Source organism: Ovis aries, chromosome 23 (assembly GCF_016772045.2).
Source record: "Ovis aries strain OAR_USU_Benz2616 breed Rambouillet chromosome 23, ARS-UI_Ramb_v3.0, whole genome shotgun sequence".
Classification (NCBI taxonomy): Eukaryota; Metazoa; Chordata; class Mammalia; order Artiodactyla; family Bovidae; genus Ovis; species Ovis aries.
The window spans coordinates 34,017,151-34,023,576 of NC_056076.1; the positions used below are offsets into that span (position 1 = coordinate 34,017,151).

The following is a 6,426-nucleotide window of genomic DNA, read 5'->3' on the forward strand; positions in this document are numbered from 1 at the left end:
CAGTTTGTGTTAGAAAGTGGATCTATTTGTTGATTTTAATATCAAGTCATAATCTCTTTCCTGTTCCTTCTTCACACATTGGAAGATGTATCAGTTGACCCAACTTCCATTAGATAAGTTTTTAAAATGTTTTATCATACTATTCTGAACTCCCTTCTGACTAATGACATAAGATATCTCAATAGTGAACTTTGTTCATTGGCTCCATTTCCTAATCAGTTTATCAATCTGTGGCTAATTTAATATTATTTTTAGAACATGTTGAATCCTATTGTATCTTACTTCTTACATCCAATTTTGGACACACTCTTCCTATCATTGTCTACTATCAAGGGAATGCAATATAATTTCACATTAATCTACAGTAAGTTAATTCATCAGAGAATCTTTTGGAGGAAAAAACATACTCTATAGCCCTGAAGAAATAATTCAATCAGTAGTAGAAAGCACAATCCTTAGAATGCATAAAAACCCTTGGCCAACTAATCTGATGTCATGTTAAATGATATATATAAATAGATGTAAAATGCCTTTGAAGAACAGATACTAGGTACGAATAAGGCATAATTTGCACTATCTTTGTCACATCCTTCCTTTGGTAGAGATGACTGAATTTTTAAAAGTTATCCAAGCCTTTTAATCACATTGGTATATTGCTCTCAAAATACATTTAACAAAGATATCTTTGAAATGATTCTTTAATTGGGTTCAATTATATGGGTTTCTAATTTTTTTTAATTTAACAAGATTAAAATATTAAATCTTAATGTTTTCCAAGATTGCTAATTAAATTTTATCTCTGACAAAAATGTATATTCTAAGTTAAAGCTTTGACTTCTCTTAAGCTATTTGTTGAAATTTATTATATATTCTATTAAAAAGGTGGGAAGAGTATTGACTGCTATACCTACTATGTTCTAGAAACTCTCCTAAGTATTTACATACAATATCTCATATGATTCTTCCAACTACTCTTAGAGAATGATTTCCATTTCCTTCATTTACAGATGGAGAAAAGAGAACTCAGCATTAAATAATTCCCAAGGGTAAACTAGTTTGTAGTAGAGTGAATATTCAAATCCATCTCAGTTTGGGCCAAAAACCCATATGTTTTTCAATATACTACCTTTTCTCTTGAGTGTGAAGATAAGAAACAAATTATTTTCCAGAGTCCACTTGGACTGAACTAAATTTACCAAATTTAGAAACATCCCCCGGTAAGATTTTACCTGTGAAAAGATAAAAAGCGTAGGCGAATTAACTTTTAGCTTGAAGAATCAGAATTGAAAATTTTCAGCATATTTTTTCAAGCTTTCTGTGGTCCTATATTACCTTGGAATTCCTCAAGTTAAAAACACTTAAAGCATTTTTGAGTGCTTGTGTACAAAGTGCTGTATTAAGATATCGCCCTTTATATAACAGGTTCTCTCACCTTTAAGATGGGTTTTGAGTCCTGTAATCCTGGGCTTCATATACTTTTTGGAATGTTTTTGTCAGTTCTAACCAAATTTTAGAAGTACAACCTTCTTAGGCAAATCCTAAACTGTATCCATGTAAGAGTGACTAAAACAATACAAAAATACATATATACTTATACACATACTAAGAAAATAAACAGTTGAAACAGTATAAAGTAATAATAAGTTAAAAAATGACAGCACTATCCACAAATAATCTGGATAAAGATGGAGTAATATGAGATACTCATCAGTTTGATACAACATTTTGTGTTGGTCTTATGAGATTAGGGTTTGAAGAGGTAGTCATCTTGCTTACCAATGGCAATCCCATAAATTTGACTACTATACCAAAAAAGTTCAGGGGCAGTAATTAAATAGATTAAAATACAAAAGCAAAGAGTTTCTTGGTTCAGCAGATACTCCTTAACATAATTTATACAATTTTACCTTTTTATGAATCTTTTAGAACACAGAGTAGATTTTATGTAGTATTCAGAAGAATCATTGTAGAGTGCTGAAAAAATATTAGTCTGGGCTGGTATCAGGAAGCTGGGATGGTCTAGTACCACCTCTACCCTTAGACTATGTTATTCAGCTACATTTTGGGGCTTTTCATTCAACTAAAAAGTGAATTCATCAGTTATTCTTAAAGAGTCCTTCTAGCTCAGAAATGTCATGATTCTAAGCGCTTTTGATAGGAAACCCATGAATACATTCAGGAAAGAAGAAGGTTATAGGTGTTAAGAAAGCTAGCATGGTTGACAAGAAGAGTCATTGTGTGAAATTGTGTGGCCAGCAGTAAAGATAAAGAAATGCATCCCCAGCTAGACTTAGAGAGTAAAAAGGTTATTAAATGACTAGAACAGTTTTTGACCTAGGACCTCAGATAATGCAGGGCTATATAAAATATAGATGCATACACAGATTCCTAATTTGATTGATAAATCTGTATATCCTTAATTTTAATCAAAGTTATCACAATGTATCAATATTTTAAAGGAATCAATTTATGGAAAATATATAAAAGTCATATTTAATAGGAAATCATAGATTTGAAACTAAAAATTTCATTAAGTGAAAACTGAAGACTCCCTCTCCAAAATGTAGCATTAGACTTGAAATTTTACCCACAAATTTTGTATGAAATATATATCTACTTCCTAAATAGCTTTCCTCAAAACCATAAACATAAAAAATACCTAGTAAATAAGGTGGAATCCCAAATCACGTTTATCTTTAAAGAATAAGCTCTGTATTATAAATATAGTAAGATTTAAAAATTTTAAGTTACTAGGTATTTACCAGAAACAGTGTAAGTATACGCTATTGACATATATCTATATTTAGCCTGAAAACTAATTTTAAAGAGAAAAATTCAATCAACTGAAATTTTTGATCCATATTTTCTTCAAAAATTGTCATACTATAGTTTATGCTGAATAAAATTAATTTTTTGCTTTGCTGAATCAGCACATTCCTTTTGCAGATTCAACATTACATAGCTTTTTATAAATTCAGCTGAATATCAGAAGCTTTATGCAGAATTGCCTTGGAGTAGGCAAGCATCTAAAAGGTTTCCCTGCAAAAACTGAATCTCATCTGAACATTTACTCACTTAAAAAAAAAATTCTTTAGTATCATCTTGAGGAAACTCTTAAAGCCTTTGAATTTGAAAATAATGACAAAGTGAAGACTCTAAAGGGACAGTGAAAAGAATGCATCAGTCTTGCTCAGTTCAAAGTGAGTCATATGATGATCTGCAGATAGTCTTTGAGAGGAAAGTATTTAAATCTATTTTTTAAAGTAATTTTTAATTCTACAATAAAGTTCATATTTCAGCTGTTATATTAAATTGCCCAGAAGATGTGTGCATTCAGTTCAATCTAATACTAATAACTAAGGAGTAGGTTGGTATGCCAACATAAATCTAAAGGGATTGGTAACTTTCATTTTAAATAACACAAATTACTAAGATAAATTAATTGGATCAATGAAAAAGAGAGGTAAAATAATTATTTTAAAATATAAACTAAAAGAAGATCTAAATATTCTTTAACCTAAAAAGGTTTTCAGACCTAATAGACATGACAAAACCTGTCTTCATTCCTTTCTATTCAGCTCAGCAAGTGCTTTTGAGCTCCAATAGTTAATCAGTTACCAGATTCCACAGTCTTTGTTTTTCGCACTCCTCACTTGCTGTGAATTGTTCTTTTAATGTGCTGAGGATCACCAAGAAGAATAACACTGTTTTTTTTTTTAATGCCTTAAAAAGGCAGTCATTATTTTATCCACAATTAGATTTGCCATATAAAATGTTACCATATAGCAACAGCCTGTAAAACATAATAGTATATTATCAAAGGAGTAGATGGCTTAAGATGAATCATTACATTAATAGGTGAAATATATTTAGCAAAATTATTCAACCCAGTTTTCTTAATGACCATAGCCATGCATGACTTACCAAAAAAGTATAGAAAAGTATATTATATGCCAAGTAATCTTTATTCAAACAAATCAATGAAAATATATGTATGCAAGTACTATAAAACAACATTTAAGCAAATTTATATAAAAGAGGCAATGCAGGTATTGCCATGTTAAAAAGATATCATCTTAAACTTAATTTCTTAACCTTCTAAAAGTACATAGAAAATTGAGAAAGATAAAAAAATATATTAACTTACCCTTCAATTTATTTAGAAAACTTCTGCTCTTGGTCAAAAGCAGGTGTTTCACTGCGGACTTTCCCTGAAGCTATGAACTTACACAGTAATCAGTGGGAGACACCTCTCTGGACCATGCTAGAGTCTGCTAGACACCACTGCTGTGTGGAAGAGTTCTGCTGCATCTAAGCTATATAAGGTGTGCAATGGATAACCTAATCTGCCTTTCATTTAACTGGCTGGGCAGGTTTCTGCCGTCTGTGGAACATGGAATCAAACCAGAATATGTTGGCACAACAGGCCAGTCAGACCGGTTCTTCTGTAGATCCAGAACCTGTCCAACCAGTCTGCATCAAAGGCTAGCCCAACAAGCTGCAGCGGCTCAGCTCTGCTAAGCTCATACAGGTGAGTTATCCCCACCTCCCGTCAACTCCCAACATACTGCTCAGAATGTTGTAGCCTGCAGCAAAATAATTCAGAGTCCCAGTGGGAGGGGAAGATCTGTGTCAGGTACAGCAAGAGTCCATTGTTACAAACCTCTCATTGTAGATAACTTGAGTATATCTCATCCTCAGAGGTAGGTAATCCTTTTTTAAAATTTACTTCAAGGCTCTTCGGACTAAAGCCTCTAGAAAGAGATTACAGTGAAGAAGAATCCATAATGCCTGGCCTTTCCACCGGTCCACTTGGTCTAGCTCAGCCTTGAGGGGGTGTTTGTATTCCCCACGAGGGCAGTGGCCCTGAGAGTTTGAAGGAAGCATTTCTAGAGGGAGGAAAACAAGCTGTGGGTGGACCCAACATTTGCTTGGGGTGTTACCTTCCTTGTACTCAAAGAGCCTCATACCATTCCAGTCTAAAGTTGGAAAAACTCCTGTTCTATGTACTGGGACAACTTAGAGAGGATTTTCTTTGGATAGTCAACAGTGGAATGCAAATTCTTGATAACTACTATGTGCCAGACTGTGCCAGGTCCAGGGTTACAATGGCGAAAAAGGACAAATTTGGTAAGAGATGGGGAAAATGTCCAGGTTCCCAGTGAAGCTTGTCTGTTGGTCCTTTGGGGGGAGGAAGTAAGCAACATCACTTCCAAGATCACAAGTTGTTTTAACTTTTCATGGGCTTCCCCAGTGGCTCAGTGGTAAATCTGCTTGCAATGCAGGAGATGCGGATTCAATCCCTGGGTCAGGAAGATCCCTAGAAAAGGAAACGGCAATCAATTCTAATATTCTTGCCAGGAAAATTTCACGGACAGAGGAGCCTGGCAGGCTACAGTCCATGGGGTCACAAAGAATCAGACACAACTTAGTGACTAAACAATAACAACATAACCAATCAACAATGTGATAGTTTCAGGTGGACAGCAGTGTGACTCAGCTATACATATACATGTATCCATTCTCCCCCAAACTCCCCTCCCATCCAAGCTGCCATAGAATGTTAAGCAGATTTCCCTGCGCTGTACAGTAGGTCTTTGTTAGTTATCCATTTTAAATACTGCAAAGTGTACATGTCCATCCCAAAGTCCCTAGCTATCCTATCCCCTCAGTCTTCCACCCTGGTAACTGTTAGTTTGTTCTGAGTCTGTTTCTATTTTGTAATTAAGTTCATTTGTACACAAGATCACATTTTGACAGAAATTGGTTTGTATTAAGGGAGATCATATGAGATTTATTCTTACTCTTTCATTATACTTGCACATTTAGAAATAGTCTTTCCTATCTACTGATGGAGTGATTCTACAACATTCTTGCTAAAGTATAATCTGAAGTTTACACTGGACCTTACCACCACTTAACTTACTTATGTCTTCTCTGGTGGCACAGACAGTAAAGAATCTGCTTGTGATGCAGGAGACTTCGGTTTGATTCCTGGGTTGGGAAGATCCCCTGGAGAAGGGAATGGCAACCTACTCTAGTGTTCTTGCCTGGAGAATCCCATGGACAGAATCCCATCCTGGCAGGCTACAGCCCATGGGGTTGCAGCAACTAACACTTACACCTCCAGGGATCCTGATGAGTAGAGATTTACCAAAGCAGTTACAGTAATCCTGCTGCAGTTGTTGTAGGGACATAGGCTCAGCCTCCATTGCTCAGCTTCTTTGTATTGTTGTACCTAATTAAATAGACTAGATATTAATCACAGGTTGCCATAGTCATCTTTATATTTCTGGTGTCTAGCACAGATGCTTAGAAAGTGTTTAATAAATGCTTGTTGAGTAAATATGTAGTCAGGGGCAACATTGCTAGATCCTAGGGGGAATCACAATTAGTGTTATGTGAATCAAGCTGCATTAAGTAGAA

General features: G+C 34.8%; 1 protein-coding gene across 1 annotated transcript in view; it reads right to left on the reverse strand.

Moving 5' to 3' along the window:
• RBBP8 (RB binding protein 8, endonuclease) overlaps positions 1 to 4,313 on the reverse strand; it is a 78,414-nt gene extending 74,101 nt beyond the window's left edge. Inside the window, exon 1 of the mRNA XM_004020479.5 lies at positions 4,148 to 4,313. The gene's annotated coding sequence lies outside the window, so the exon portion shown is untranslated. The remainder of the gene's footprint in view (positions 1 to 4,147) is intronic.
• Between the last annotated feature and the right edge of the window lie 2,113 nt (positions 4,314 to 6,426).